Consider the following 17,661-nt stretch of genomic DNA (forward strand, 5'->3'; position numbering starts at 1 on the left):
TAGGATTCCACCATTGGACGATATTAGTGATTTAATAAAACAATAATTTCGCAACTCAACATTCAAATTGATTCTAATAGTATTTCCTAGACATGTAGATTTTAAAAGAATAGATGTTAATCCAAGCATACTCTAATTTCGCTCAGAACAAGAACAGAAAGATCCCAATACTTCAGACACGCGCAATCCTCAAACACTTCCTAGAGATAAAGCCGAGAATATATTTCTTCCCTGTTTGACTGAAACACCGAAGAAACTTCATTCTTTCTTCAAACTAACCGGGTCACCAGTCTTGTTTCGTCTTAACAGGCCCATACAAGTCCAAAACCATGAAAGAATCCCCATAAAATCTTCCAAAACTCGATTCAGCAGTTACGCAGGTGACAACATTTTTCTCCCGTGCACGAACTACTCTGGTTTGATCCCTTGGATTATCTAGCCAAATTCAGTCAAAACAGACAATCATACCACGCCTGTTACGCACAAACAATTCATCCCAAAGAATCTCAGCCATTGAATCTCTCTAAAACAACTCTAAATCACGAACGCTAATTCTGATAATAGCCTGTGAACAGTTACCCGCCAAACTGAAAATTCAAATGAAGAGGATGAAGTCCCCTTAACCAGACTGGGGGTGCGAATAGCAGATGCTCAATTGAGGTGCCCCTTAATAATTGAGGTGCCCCTTATCCAAAACTGGGGTCCGTTTAGAAGTTGTCCTTCAGGGGTGTCCCGCATAAATTTTCGAGCCGATTTTTCCAAAAATGTTTATTTTCCAAAAATACCTACAAACACACGAAACACCAAAATAAACACAAACCCGAGTACCAACAATACAGAAAATTGAGGACAACTTAGACACAAAAATGTGTCTATCACATGACACTATTGGAGCAAATCGAGGATTCTGAAAATACCTTTGTAGACTGAGTTCAACCACCGATCTCATCGACTGAAAATCACCATTTAATGCATACTGCGGAACATGATGGTCCCTCACTAAGCAGGGGACTTAATGTTGATGGTGGATTTTCAACAAAGGTCAAAACTGTGAAATCATGATGCATGTTTTTGACACGGCTTTCAGGCATGCAACGATTCATATTTTACGAAGCCATGATGAACATGTATGTCGAAAGGCCTCCACTAGCTGAGCGTTCGATCCCTGACATTTCATTGTGCCATCTATGTAGAATAACATAATTGGGCGGTCCTCCGTAAGATTGAGAGCATTAATGCTTTTAGGACGTCGGTGATACTCATTGTTCCCTGACTACATGAGAGAGACCCCCCTCTACATAGAAGAACGATTGGGCGGTTCTCCGTATGATTGAGAGCAATAACGCCTTAAGGACGTCGGTGACACTCACTGTTCCCTGACTATATAGAGAGACGGTGTATAGACCCAGGCGGTTCTCCGTAAGATTGAGAGCAATAACGTCTTCAGGACTTCGGCAACACTTGTTGTTTCCTGAATATGCACCTCAAAACGGGTATGACGCTTTAACTGGCTAATATCCCTTCTGCAATATATTAATTCTACCGTGACATTCACCACTGAATTCCTAGAAGATAATATATTTTATCTCATTACTCCGATTTCATGATCGAATCCACGACTGATCTCATGAAATGGTAGTAGATAATCTCATTACTCCTATTTCATGATTGAATCCACGGCTGATCTCATGGGGATAGTAACAACTACTTTCATTACTTCGATTCTATGGTTGAATCCACGATCCCATAGAATGGTAATACCTATTTTGTTATTATTCTGAATTCATGGTCGAATCCATAGCTGATCCTATGGATTGATAAGAATAAAATACTCACTTTTATTGCTCAATTTCATGAAGCATTCTCCACTGAATTTCATAAATTAGTAATAAATACTCAACAATCGGGCATCTGAACTATCACTGAGTAAGTCCCATCTAATGGTGCAAGTGTATTCAACAATGATGCACGAACGAGCACCAAATTATGTGAACGAGCATCCAAAAATATGGACAAACGAGGAATCCCACACGAAACAAGAGAGAAAAATTATAACATTAAAATACTGGAGAAGCGCCCATGGGCCGGGCCCACCGTTGTGTCCGGTCTCATGCTTCCTCCATTATTTTTCCTTATTTTGTTATTTTTATAAACTCATGAAGACTCCTTCATTCTAACAACTTTCCTTGTTTGAGCAAAACTCATGGTTTCTCCATATTTTTGTGGTTTCATGAAAAATAATAATATAAAATAGGAAAAGGTGTCGCAGGACCGGGCAACTTAGCCGGTCAGCCATGCCCTAGCCGTGGTCGGTCCCACACCTAGCAATCCCCAATCTTTCATAAATTGTTATTTCTCTCATCTCATGAAACTTCCCCGTTTCAGCAAAATCATGGTTTCCCATATTTTCTCAAATATTGCGCAAACCACGAAAAAGTCCAAAGTCAACATGGTCACATGACCGACTAGGCTACTCACGAAAATATATTAAAATATTATTATTTTAATATTCACGGAATATCGATCAAACGGGCATACTTGCTCATTCGAGCAAAATCGAGAATTTCAGTCAAAGATCGAACTCTTCTGAAAATTCAAGATATTGCTCAAACGCACATCAAAAAATGCCGAAACTCTCATGATTGAGACATGGGCATTATGGTGACACGAGCATGCTCCCTTGACCGACCAAGGGCGGCTCTAAGGCTTGGAACGAGCCGGTCCCACACGTTTTCACAATTTTGACTTAATTTGCGCAATTGCTTATATTGGGTCCAAACTCTTCCCAACCAACTTGAGATTTGCTCAGTCGACCATCATCTGGTCCCACATCCTCAAGGGACGGTTCCATGCTTTCTTGGCCGGTCCCTCACTCCTCCATAAATTAGGTTTTATTACCTAATGCTCAGACGAGCACTATTTCAGTAAATGATGAAACCAACATTTAATCATCATTTTTCACCAACTATGGTGCACGCTCAATCAAGCGCTCGAGAACCACATGGACGTCCATAATCCCATGTGGTCGGTCCTCTCTCATTTGACCTATTTTCAGCGATCCACCAATTAACGAACAATTGATCAAAAACTAGGGTTTGAACAAACGCTCAACAAATCATCATTCTGAGCATGTTCACACACTGAATAAATTTATGTTGATCCAGAAAACAACACGCGGATTAATTATATAATATTCGGTAACCTACCAGTATTTTAATTAATATTTTATTGGGTCACGTCACCAATAAATAAATAATTCGTCGAATTGAGCAATACTTTCTCAGTTGCTCGAATATTGATCCACTATAGATATTCAGTAATTTATCAGTAATTCGTCGAATTGAGCAATACTTTCTCAGTTGCTCGAATATTGATCCAACTATCGATATTCAGTAATTCGTCCAATTGAGTAATACTTGCTCAGTTGCTCGAATATTGATTCAATTATCAATATTCAGTAATTCGTCGAATTGAGCAATACTTGCTCAATTTCCCAACTATCAATATTCAATAATTCGCAATACTTGCTCAATTGCTCGAATATTGATCCAACCATCGATATCCAATAATTCGTTGAGCGATAGTTGCTCAGTTACTCGACTATTCCACTAAGAAATTCGTCATTCATGCTCAATTCAACAAAACCTAGACTGATTGTCTAAATCAGTCAACGTGACTAATTAAATACACGTCTGTCATGCAGACTCCATGTTTCGTGAGATATCAATCACGTCACAAATAGGGGATATCAATTAGGGTTTTGGTCTGGCGGCCTACGTCACGTGGATTCATCCGCGATGAGAATGTGAGTAAGTCGTGCAATGGTTGAAGGAGTTAGCAAAGTAGTGGGTGGAAGGTTAACCAAGTATCCGCACGACATGGAACTGGTTTCACCACGATCTTCCACTTTCCCACTCTTTCACTCAAGAAACCGTCACACTTACAGGGATCAGTATGTTCATCATTCTTGCGATATAAATAAGTCCAAATCGAGGACAACCGATCAGGATCATTATCATCAATCACCGTTCGTCAACAACTCGATTAAAACTTATTCACAGAACTCAACTTCAGCAGTTTACCATTATTTCAGAAACCTTCAACACATCCACAATCCTTCATCCCGCACAATTCTCAGCTTCCCTCTTATAGATCAACCCATCTCCCTCTTTGCGACCAAATTGACTCTGGAACGGCCATTGACTTGGTTTAGGACGTAGTCCTATAGATTGATCTCTCGAATCTAAGCACTCCCTTTGCAGTGCATCTGTGTGAGGTTCAGCAGTTTGCTCGGTTGAGGAATCTCGATCGTACGCTCGACTCTCCACTTCCCTAAAAAACCAGCAAACCGTTTTTCCCCATCACACTTACTCATATTAGTAAGTAAAAAATTACCTAGGAAGTGGTTTATGGTGAGAAATGTTTTCAGGAGGGATCCTTCCAAGTTCAGACTCATAAGATAACATCAATCTGAAATTCTAATCATGAGAACTTGTATAGAAAAATTTAGAATCGGTTAAAGGATACGGAAACTTTGGCCTGAAGTATTGGGCCATTGTGTGAATGAGAAGAAATGTATGTCCATAGGAAACATTTAGCTCATCCCACTCAACCTAAATATTGAAGTAAAGAAACATATCAAAAGTCATGAGAGAACTATTAAATCACCAAAACTGGGAAGAGACCCTTAGTTCCTGAGTCCCGAGGAAAGCATTTGTCATGTTTAAAGCTTTAAATGCAAGCAAGTTACTTAGTTGCAGAACAACATATCGGGACCTTCGGAAGACGGCCAAGTCGAAAATTATTTATGGTTCCAAATTCTCCCTTATGTGATATTGGAGAGGAATCATTGAGAACATTGGTTCGCTTCAAAGATTTTATATTTGCTTGTGAAACTTCAATCTTTGCCAATATAGAGTCTCTTTCTTCCTGTGGATCACAAAAACTTCAGAATTCACAGTTTTTGGCTTCACGGGAAGCAACAGATAAAAAAAAAATAGAGAACACAAACACCAATTCGATAAAACATTCTCCGATCCAAGCTTTAAAAAAACAACTAAATGTTATTTTTCTGGTAAAAAGCAGGATGATTAACAGATAGCATGAAAGAACAGACGATATCTTATATATTTAAATAGATTTATTCAGATCAAGTTATTTAAACAGATCTATTCAGATAAATCTAAAAGGTTCTGGTTGAATGAAACTAGGAAGTATGTTAGAGCACTGCTCGATCGAACTCGCGAGCGTTCCTATCTCAAGCTTGTTTGTCAATGTTGAAAATGCGGGGGTCTAACAACTACACCCAACAATTCGTTTGGAAATCCAAGAGGACTTACTCCAATATACTTTCAAGAGAATCAACTAGACAGTCAGACTCAATCTAGAGTAAAGTATATCAAAGAGTTTAATACATCTAACTCGTAATTCAATCCGCAATCAGCAAATAGAAATCTGCGAGCCTGATTGAATATAAGAGGAGTTACTTGAACGGTACCAAAGACCAATGTTCAAGTGTCAATCAATGTATCAACAACCAAAAGGTTGGATATTATAATTGATTGATCTTAACGCACAACCTGTGATATTTCAATTATATAAAAAAATATAATGCGGAATAGAAATAACACATACATCAGAATTTTGTTAACTAGGAAACCGCAAATGCATAAAAACCCCGGGACCTCACTGTATTAATCCGCTACAGACACTAGCCTACTACCAATTAACTTCGGACTGGACTGTAGTTGAACCCTAATCAATCTCACACTGATTCAAGGTACAGTTGCGCTCCTTACGTCTCTGATCCCAGCAGGATAATACGCAGTTGATTCCCTTAGTTGATCTCACCCACAACCAAGAGTTGTTACGACCCAAAGTCGAAGACTTAATGAAGAAATCTGTCTCACACAGAAAAGTCTATAGGATTGAATAAACCTGTCTCCCACAGAAATACCCTAGAGTTTTTGTTCTGTATTTTGAATCAAGGTGAACATGAATTAATTGATAAACCGGACTTATATTCCCGAAAAACAGCCTAGTATTATCAATCACCTCACAATAATCTAAATCGTATGATGGCAAAACTAGATATTGTGAAATCACAAACGATGAGACGAAGATGTTTGTGATTACTTTTTATCTTGCCTATCGGAGAAATTAATCTCGAGACAATTATTTCAATTGTACTCAATACGATAGAATCGGGCAAGATCAGAACACGCAACTACAAGAGAAATAGTTGGGTTTGGATTAACAATTCCAATAAAGTCTTTGAAGTCGTTAACCTACATAGTCTTGATAGAAACCTAAGGTTAAAGGAGAATCGACTCTAGTTATGCAACTAGTAAGACACAAGGGGTGTGGGGATTAGGTTTCCCAGTTGTTAGAGTTCTCCTTTATATAATTTTAAAATCAGGGTTTGCAATCCAAGTTACCTTGGTAACAAAGCATTCAATATTCACCGTCAGATGAAAAACCTAATTCAACCAAGCTAATATCTTTCAACCATTAGATCGAACTTAGCTTGTTACACAAAAATGAAATGTACCCTCATTTAGGTTTATGTAACCGTACCTAAATGTGTACACCATGTTGGTTCACAAATATTTAACCGAGGTTAGCCATATGATTACTCTCATATCAACCTTATTCATCTTAACCATAACTAGTTCAAATGACTCAAATGAAACTAGTTAAAGAGTTTTTTGATATGTTTTCAAAGTTTTTGTAGTGATAAGATGCGTTCAAGACTTGTGAAAGCAGATTTTAGACTTAATTTTAAATAAAAAATATAGGAAACTTAAATAAATGTGATATGAAAAATATGGAGAAGACTGGGGCTATGGATTCCACTAATTACCAATATCAAAGTGATTTATATTTTCTAATTATAATTATGCAAATCCTTCATTCAAGTTGATTCTTAATATTGCAAAAGTTGATTTTTTAGAAATAACAATTGTAAATCGAAAGTATGGGACATCAAAACCCTAGGCTAGCATGCTCCATCAATTGAATAACAATTGTTTAACAAAAACCATTTTATCTATTTATTTATCAAGGCAAATAATCATATAATAATTTCATGAATTAAATAAAATAGAGATTACCACATTTCATTGGCGAAATAGCTTCCTCCGTCACCCCAGAGGATGGGTTTAGCTCATCATTGTGTAAACTTGCTCAAAATATTGATTCATGCTCAAAATTTGTTTACAAAGATGAAATGGAGAGAAAATAATGAAAATCGGGTGTTTGCAACGTTTATAATTGTTGCAAAACACTGTTACAAAGAACGATAAAAAAGAACTGTTGTTGTTGTATCTCTGCGACCCTCGTGTGGCTGTCGTTGTCACTGTAGCATAAACGACTGCCTCTGGTGGTCTTTTGTTCTTCGTGTTCTTGGTGCAGCAGCAGAAACAGAGTTCTGAAAACTCTTGATTCACGCCTCCTGAGCTCTCCTCTCGACCCCAAACTCTCCGTTCCTTTATTCTGCAACACCAGAACCCTTTATATATCCGGTAGCACCAAGAAATCTCGCTATAACTCAAGATAATTCTCTCTTAACTCGGCCTTGATGAAAAATATTCTGGGAATATTTTCTTCCCTGATTTAGCTTCTCACGCTGTTTCCCTACGCCAAATTACTCTCAACGCATCCAGTCATTGTCCAGAAGTGTTCCAACATGCAGCAGCCACGCGAAAATCTCTTGGTCACTCAATCAGGACTCGGAATGGAAAACCAACCCGTGGTGCTCTGATTCATATCTTGGGTTATCTAGCCAAATTTGATCGAAACAAACACCCATAACAGCTTTGTTCTAACAAATCACATCTACCCATGAAGTTTCAGCGATTGAATCGCACAAAAACTCCTCCAAAATCCGATCGAAATTCTGCCAGTGAAGTGAATATTTTTCCCGCCATTTTTTATTTTTGAAATGTTGAAGATGAAGTGTCCCTATCCTTTTCTGGGGTGCGAATAGTAGATGGGTGCTGAGGACAAATTTGGGTGCTGAGGATGAATTTGGGCTACGCATAACCTTGGGTGTCCCTTAGCCAAATCTGGGGTCCGTATAGAAAATGTCCTCCAGGGGTCCAAATAGCACTTTTTGAGCAACTTTTTCCACACAAGTGTATTTATCCAAAAACACCTACACAAACATAAAAACACCATAATAAGTACAAAATCAAGCACTAGCAATAGAGACACTGAGGACAATTTCCGCCAGTATGCGTACGGATACCAATACTTTGGTAACTGGTTTGAGTTGGTTTTGATTTCCAAACTCAGCAGAAATTCACGGACGTGAACTTCCGCCAATATGCGTACGGGTACACATACTTAGCCAGTCTCCATCAACCATTTAGTACACGCACAAGTATGTATACCTTTGGTTCCCGGTTTTGGACTTATACACAAATGTGCGAATACACTATATGCTTATATCCAAAGATGGTTACATGATTCTAAGCTATTTATTTCAATCATTCAAACATTCTTAGAGGATGACAATAGCCGTTTTCACACACTATTAGCATCAAAGCAATTTTCAAGATATTGAAATAATCATTATCGAAACATTCCAAGTCTACACCAAATGATTGTATCACACAAACCATATAAGATGTTACTCAGCAATTTTCTCATGATATAAGATGAACTTGATCGAAACGAAAGCTTGCCAACACATATTTCGAGAAATATGTAAGCGAGATAAACTCAGCTCGAAATCTCAAATGTGTATATAGAAAACTATATCGTAATACGACTTGTGTCTCAATATAGGAGATGGAATAGAAATAGACTTTCCGAGTGATAGATGAGTTCAAGTATCCACGTACATTTTATCGATGAAGTTCCACAAGCTCCCCTTAGTAGTTCTTCGTCTTCAAATGATGAACGTCGTGAAAACTAAGCTCAACTACACAATCTATGTCCTAGTCCGAGACATCTATAGATAGGCTAGAAATCAAGACTTATAGTTTTGACCACTAACATTGGCAAACATGCTTGAGATAGCAACGCATGCGAGTTCGACCGAGCAGTGCTCTAAAAATCTCCCCCTTTGTCAATTTTAATCTCAAAACTATTAATACATATGGATTACAAAATAATTAAAAATTGTAGCTTCTCATCAAATTGCTTGATCTCCTTGGCATCTTCAACACGACTCAAAAACTTCGTCACTTCCAAGTACTCCATGTCCATGATTCTAAACGTGCTCAACTCAGCATCATAGTTGTTGAAGATCCGTAGCGATAACAATGAGAAAACAGATGCTCTCAATCATTGTTATATAGTGTCATAGTATTATTACACAACATCAAAGTTCAATTGTATCACAACTTTGACAACAATACTATGGTGATATGTATCACTCCTCCTTAGTCAATACTTCATCTCAACATGAAAAACTACCCCCCTTACATAATGATCCGTAACCCATATGTATTTGTAGTATGAAACTACACATTAGTTCTCCCCCTTTTTGTCAATATAAATTGACAAAGGTACGAAAATTAGTGGGATCCTCATGAAATTTTCATAGAGATACTTCCTGACCAAAAGAGAATACCATACCAACTTATTTAGATGCAATCATAAAGCCGAAGCTAAATGCTTTCATCAAGGAGTTTATAAAGATACAAGATAACCCCTATTATATTCCACAGCCGCACTCCCCACAAAGATTTGGCAATTAAGCACAAGTTCAAAAACAACTCTCCCCCATAATATGTCATTCCCGAAGGAACAACAAAGGCGACCTTGCTTTTACAAGAAAAGAAGGATTTCTAAAGAACACTATGACCTAGTTAGCAATCCGGTATTCGACAAACGTACGGAACGTCATACGTACGAGTATTATTCGGATTTATAAAATTTAAATTCGGTAAATAATCCAGTCAATGGTTCGTGATTCGGTGATAATTCGGAACGACATACGTACGTGTATAATTCGTTTTATGTATACGAGTTTGGCACGAAAAATTCGGATCACATATATTATAAATTTAGTATATATTTCAAGTTTTATAGATAAATATGTGTATATATAAGATACCCACATCATAAGACAACAAAAATTGCTTGGTAAAGTGGTTCGTCAGTTGGTTGAGGAGCGGCAGGTCCCGTGTTCAAACCCTTCTAATAACATTTTTGTGAAAAAAAATTAAACAATGGGACAAAACGCTGAGTCAGGGACGTAACTAGGAATCAAATCACGATCCATATTGGGTGACCGAATTATTCGCGACTCCGAATAATTCGCATATAAACCGGATATCCCATATAACAAGCGTACTAGGTGCGGGAGTTGGAACGTTCGGGAATAATTTGCGCCCCGTATCAGTTCGAATAATTCGCGAATTGTTCAGCGAATTGCTAACTAAGCACTAGGATACTCTGACAAAAACACATCTACTAAAAACAAATACAACACATGAAGCAACACCACCCTTGGAATTTCAAACTCAATTGCCCTAAAGATTGAGATAAAAGCAGGGGAAAGAGTTATGAAGAACTAATGAACTAGAACAACACCAATTGACTGCCGTAGGTGTTGAAATGTAGCAGTGTCTAATGGTTTGGTGAGAATATCGGCCAATTGTTGTTCAGAAGACGCAAATTACATAGTAATGATATCATTTTCATAAAGGTCTCGAATAAAATAGTACCTTATGTCTATGTGCTTAGTCCTTGAGTGCACAACATGATTCTCAGTGATGTGAATCGCACTTGAGTTATCACAAAAGATTTTCATTATTCCGGAGTCAATTCCATAATCAGCAAGCATTTGTTTCATCCATAGAAGTTGAGTACAACATGAACCGACAACAATATATTCTGCTTCACATGTTGAGAGAGATTGTGAATTTTGTTTCTTGCTATGCCAAGCTACAAGATTCATCCCTACATAGTAGAATCCCCCTGGTATACTTTTTTTGTCTTTCCACACATCCTTCCCAATCAGCATCTGAATAGGCAGTAAGGTCAATGTTAGTATCAAAAGTGTAGGAAAGATCATACCCGACAGTGTGATTAATGTAACGTATGATCCTCTTTGTGGCGGCAAGATGAGAATCCTTTAGATTTGACTGAAACCTAGCACAACAACCAACACTAAAAGCAATGTCAGGTCTTGTGGCAGTGAGATACAAAAGACTTCCAATGATATATTCGATAAAGTTCTTGATCCACATTTACACCTTTCTCATCTCTATGTAGTTTACCCGTGGTAGGCATATGAGTAAGTTTTGGAGTTGACTAATCAAGACCAAATCTTGAAACAAGATTTTTTGCATATTTTTCTTGAGATAAGTAAATTACATCCTTATGTTGTTGAATTTGTAAATCCAAAAAGAATTTTAGTTCACCAACATTGCTCATCTCAAACTCCTTGCCAAGAGAGACTTGAAAATCTTTTGCAAGTTTCTCCGATGTTGATCCATAGATGATATCATCTACATAGACTTGAGAAATTACAATATCTTTTCCACTCCATTTGGTAAAAAATGTTTTATCAGCTTCACCTCTTAAACAACCTTTCCTAAGAAGGAAGTAGTTAGTTTTCAAACCAGGCACGAAGTGCTTGTTTTAACCCGTACGATGCCTTGTTGAGTTTAAGGACATGATCGGGAAAATCAGGGTTTTTAAACCCTTAGGTTGAGCGACATAGACTTCTTCCTTTAAGTTTCCATTTAGGAAAGCGGATTTAATGTCCATTTGAAACAACTTAACCTTATGAAAACAAGCATGAGCTAATAATAATCGAATAGACTCAAGGCGTGCCACAGGAGCAAAGGTTTCTTCAAAGTCGATTCCTTCAATCTGCGAATATCCCTGAGCGACAAGTCTAGCTTTGTTTCTGACAATAGTGCCAAACTCATCATACTTGTTCTTAAATATCCATTTGCTACCAAGAATATTTATATTGAGGGGGGGGGGGGGACAAGGTACGAGTTTTCATACATCTTGTCTTTGGAATTGATTTAACTCTTCATGCATTGCATTTACCCAAAATGAATCACTAAGAGCTTCATCGATATTCCTAGGTTCCACTTGCGATAGATTCTCGTCTTAGTAGTAGAATCCCTACCTCCATTTATATTGTTAGTATCATGATTCCTTTGAACCCAAAGATGTTGTGGAGTGACACATTCTTGTTCAAAAGGAATAGCCTGACTAGAGATTTTCTCCTCATCACTAGAGATATTGGGATCAGCAACCGTTGGAATAACTTCTTCTGATTCTGATGTTCCTCTGATTTTCTCAATTGTCTCGGTTGGAGGAAATTCAGCAGGAGAGTCATCATGACGAAAATTACTTTTTTATCAATGATAACATTAGCTGATTCCAAAATGACTTGGGTTCTGAGATTAAAGACTCGGAAACCACGACTGTCAGATGCATATACAAGAAAAGTACCCTCATCGCTTTTTGAATCAAACTTCCCTTTTTGTTCACGATCCTTTAGAATGTAGCACTTATTGCCGAACACTCTGAGATAGTGTAAGTTAGGTTTCTTACCGTACCACAACTCATAGGGAGTGTTTAGGGTCTTTGACCGAAAGTAAACACGATTGATCAAATAACAAGCCGTAAAAACATCCTCATCCCAAAACCTTAACGGTAAGTTTTTGTTATAGAGCATTACCCTTGCCATTTCCTGAATATTTCTATTATTCCTTTCTGCAACTCCATTTGCTTGCGGAGTGATAGGTGGAGAGTATTGTTGAATAATTCCCAGAGAGTCACAATATTCAAATACCTTGGGTGTCTTTGAATTATGCGCCACGATCGCTTTTAATTTTCTTTAGTTTACAACCTTATTCATTCTGGATTCTATTAACAATAATCTTGAACTCACTGAGAGTTTCATTCTTGTGAGCCAAAAATGCCACCCAGGTGAATCTGGTGTAATCATCTACCAAAACCAAAGCATACTTGTTTCCAGCCACTGTAGATTGTTGAATTGGGCCGAAAAGATCCATATGAATTAAATCAAGTGGATCTTTGGTGAGAATATTTCGAGATGATTTGTTTACCCTTTTGACAGGCACCATATACACCTTCAACCTTAGCATTGATTTTGGGAACGCCTCTAGCAAGTTATTTATTAATGATCTTAGTTAGAAAATGATAATGATGTGACCAAAACGCTCATGCCAAATGTGAGTAAATTCTACCTTAGTCAAATTGCAACAATTACTGAATTGGGTATCTAGAACACAACAATTATTTTTGCCACGTGATCCTCGAAAAATCACTTTTCCAGATTTGTCGACAATGTCAAAATCCTTTATCATTGAAGACAACCTTATGGCCTTTATCACAACATTGACTAATATAATTAAGATTAGCAGTCATACCTTTAACGTATACGACATCATGAATTCCAGGAACGCCAGGCAACTTGATCGTGCCCTTCTTGCTTATGTAGCAGCATCTTCCATCTCCAAAAGTTACTGGTCCACCATCAAAATCGCTTGAGTTGATAAACCATGAGAGATCTCCAGTCATGTGCCTGCTACACCCACTATCAAGGAACCATTGAAAAGGTGATATTGACTTCAGAGCAAAAGCTCCCATACTAGCACTACTAACCACTTTAGGCTTTCTTGTTAGTATTGAATGTCTTTTAAGGGACGACAAAAGTTGAATAACTTTCTTATGAAGATCACTAACAACCTTTAGTCTTTTCTTGAAGGAAAAACACACATGTTGAAAATGATTATGCGAACCACAAAACAAACATGTACCAACATCATAAACCTTGCTCGAAGAATTCTGAGCACTGTCATATTTCACAAAGCCTAGACCTTGCTTATCACCCGACTCACGGTAATTCTTCAAAGAAGGATTAGAGGCGTCATTTAAAACCTTGGAAAAAGACTTTACATACTTCAAATCCTTAAGCTTTGCAATTTCTGCAGCAAGATCAAAATTGATCTGGATTTGTTTATTTAACTTTTTCTGGAGGTCAACAACCTCTTCTGAGCGATCTCGAGGTTTAGTTTTTTTTATATAAACTTCGTGATGAGAACCATCAATTTCCCTTATCCATCGAAGTTTTCGAGACACAAGAAATTGATGAGATTTTTTAAATCAGGATTCTCAACCTTGTCGATGGTTTCTAGAACACTCTCGACGTTGAGTTTATCCATTTCTGGTGAAGCGTTTTGAGAGACAATATTATCCATCATAAGATCGCTACAAACACATACTTGTGAGGTCTTTAATGTGTTTGCCTGCTGTGGTACAAATTGAAAATGCGGGGTGCTAACAACCACACCCAATAATTCATTTGGCAATCTGAGAGGATTTACTCCAATATACTTTTTAGAGAATCAACTAGACAGATAGATTCAATCTAGAGTAAAGTATATCAAAGAGTTTAATATCTCTAACTCTTAATTCAACCCGTAATTAGCAAATAGAAACCTGCGAGCCCGATTGAATATGAGAGGAGTTACTTGAACGGTGCCAAAGACCAATGTTCAATGTAAATCAACAACCAAAGGTTGGATATTTTAAATGATTGATCTTAACGCACAACCTGTGATGTTTCAATTATATAACAAAATATAATGCGGAAAAGAAATAACACAAACACCAGAATTTTGTTAACGAGGAAACCGCAAATGCAGAAAAATCTCGGGACCTGGTCCAGATTGAACACCACACTGTATTAAGCCGTTACAAACACTAGCCTACTACCAATTAACTTCGGACTGGACTGTAGTTGGACCCTAATCAATCTCACACTGATTCAAGGTACATTTGCGCTCCTTATGTCTATGATCCCAGCAGGATACTACGCACTTGATTCCCTTAGTTGATCTCACCCACAACCAAGAGTTGCTACGACCTAAAGTCGAAGACTTAATGAACAAATCTATCTCACATATAAAAGTCTATAGGATTGAATAAATCGGTCTCCCACATAAATACCCAAGAGTTTTTGTTCCGTATTTTGATAAATCAAGGTGAACAGGAACTGCTTAAGTATGCGCAGGGGTATGCGTACTTAAGTAACCGGATTTGAGTTTGTTTTATTTTTCAAACTCAGCAGAAATTCACGGACGTGAACTTTCCGTCAGTATGCGTACGGATACGCATACTTCGGTAACTGGTTTGAGTTGGTTTTGATTTCCAAACTCAGCAGAAATTCACGGACATGAACTTCCGCCAATATGCGTACGGATACACATACTTAGCCAGTCTCCATCAACCATTTAGTACACACACAAGAATGTATACATTTGGTTCCCGGTTTTTGACTTATACACAAATGTGCGAACACACTATATGCTTATATCCAAAGATGGTTACATGATTCTAAGATCTTTATTTCATTCATTTAAACATTATTAGAGGATGACAATTGCCGTTTTCACACACTATTAACATCAAAGCAATTTTCAAGATATTGAAATAATCATTATCGAAACATTCCAAGTCTACACCAGATGATTGTATCACACAAACCATGTAAGATGTTACTCGACAATTTTCTCATGATATAAGATGAACTTGGTCGAAGCGAAAGCTTTCCAACACATATTTCGAGAAATATCTCAAATGTTTATGTAGACAACTATATCGTAATACGACTTATGTCTTAATATAGGAGATAAAGTAGAAATAGACTTTCCAAGTGATAGAGGAGTTCAAGTCTCCACATATCTTTTGTCTATGAAGTTCCGCAAGCTCCCCTTAGTAGTTATTCGTCTTCAAATGATGAATGCCGTGAAAACTAAGCTCAACTACACAATCAATGTCCTAGTCCGAGACATCTATAGATAGGAGAGAAATCAAGACTTATAGTTTTGATCACTATCATTGACAAACATGCTTGAGATAACAACGCATGCGAGTTCGACCGAGTAGTGCTCTAACAAATGTTAGTTATCAAAACTATAAGTCTTGATTTCTAGTATAGTTATAGATATTTCGGACTAGGATAGATTGTGTAGTTGAGCATTTGACTTCATGGCGTTCATCATTTGAAGACGAAGGTATGTGGAGACTGAAAGTCATCAACAAAAGGTATGTGGAGACTGAAACTCACCTATCACTTGAAATGTCTATTTCTACCCTATCTCCTATATTGAGACATAAGTCGTAGTGCTACGTAGTTTTCTATTATGCACATATGATATTTCGAGCTAAGTTTAACTCGCTTACATATTTATCGAAATATATGTTGGTAAGCTTTCGCTTCAACCAAGTTCATCTTATATTCTTGACGAAAGTCAAAAGATGATCATGTGAAAATTGCCGAGTAACATCTTACATGGTTTGTGTGATATAATCATTTGGTGTAGACTTAGAGTGTTTCGTTATGATTATTTCAATAACTTGAAAATTGCTTTGATGTTAATATTGTGTGAAAACGGCTATTGTCATCATCTGAGAAAGTTTCAATGATTGAAATATAATATAGAACACTTAACCAATATTGGATTATGAACATGTTATGCACTCTTGCATATATGTAATCCATGTCCGGGAACCATAGTATGCATACCCGTATGCGTGCCTGTTGGTTTGTGAATTCCGGGAACCTAAGTACACGTACCCGTATGCGTACTGGCGTAAGGTTCATATCCAAGAATTTCTGCCGGGTTTGGAGGTATGCGTACCCGTTCGCACTGGCGAAAACCAATCTTGGTTCGGCTACTTAAGTATGCATACTCGTTTGCATACTTGAATGGTTAAAGTTCTAAAATCGGTTGTGACATGAACTAATACATTTATATAATAAGTAATGCAATCTTTGCAAACCGTGGCTATAATATTCATGAACTGATTCGAGTGAATCAAACCGATTTTGCTTCAATTGTGTTCTTGTATACTTCTATGAGAATATAGTAATTGAACAACTCTTTAACTAGTTTCATTTGAGTCATTTGAACTAGTTATGGTTAAGATGAATAAGGTTGATATAAGAGTGTTCATATGGCTAACTTCGGTTAACTACTGTTGAGCCAACATAGTGTACACGTTTACGTATGGTTAGTCAAACCTAAATGAAGGTACATTTCATCTGTGTATAATAATCTAAGTTCGATCTAACAGTTGAAAGATATTAGCTTGAATCTAATCAGGTTTTCATCTAACGGTAAATATTAAATGCTTTGTTACCAAGGTAACCTTGATTGCAAACCCTGATTTGAAAACTATATAAAGGAGAACTCTAGCAACTGGGAAAACTAATCCCAACACTTCTGCGTGATATTAGTTGCGACTAGAGTCGATTCTCCTTTAACCTTAGGTTTTACACGAAACCCTGTAGGTTAACAACTTGAAGACTTTATTGGGATTGTGAAGCCAGACTCAACTATTTTATCTGTAGTTGCGTGTTCTGATTTTGCACTTTTCTATCGTATTGAGTACTATCTTCTCTAAGATTTGCTCGAGATTGATCTTCGATAGGCAAGATAAAAAATAATTAAAAACATCTTCGTCTCATCGTTTGTGATTCCACAATATCTTGTTTCGCTTCCATACGATTAAGATTATTGTGAGATGATTGATAATACTAGGTTGTTCTTCGGAAATATAAGTCCAGTTTATCAATTGGTTCATGTTCACCTTGATTTATCAAAAGACGGAACAAAACTCATTATTTTTGTGGGAGGCAGATTTATCTAT

At 37.3% G+C, this 17,661-nt stretch overlaps 1 pseudogene; it reads right to left on the minus strand.

Moving 5' to 3' along the window:
• Positions 1–17,661, minus strand: part of LOC113360550 — a 48,606-nt pseudogene that overhangs the window by 24,405 nt on the left and 6,540 nt on the right.

Source organism: Papaver somniferum, chromosome 3 (genome assembly GCF_003573695.1).
Source record: "Papaver somniferum cultivar HN1 chromosome 3, ASM357369v1, whole genome shotgun sequence".
Classification (NCBI taxonomy): Eukaryota; Viridiplantae; Streptophyta; class Magnoliopsida; order Ranunculales; family Papaveraceae; genus Papaver; species Papaver somniferum.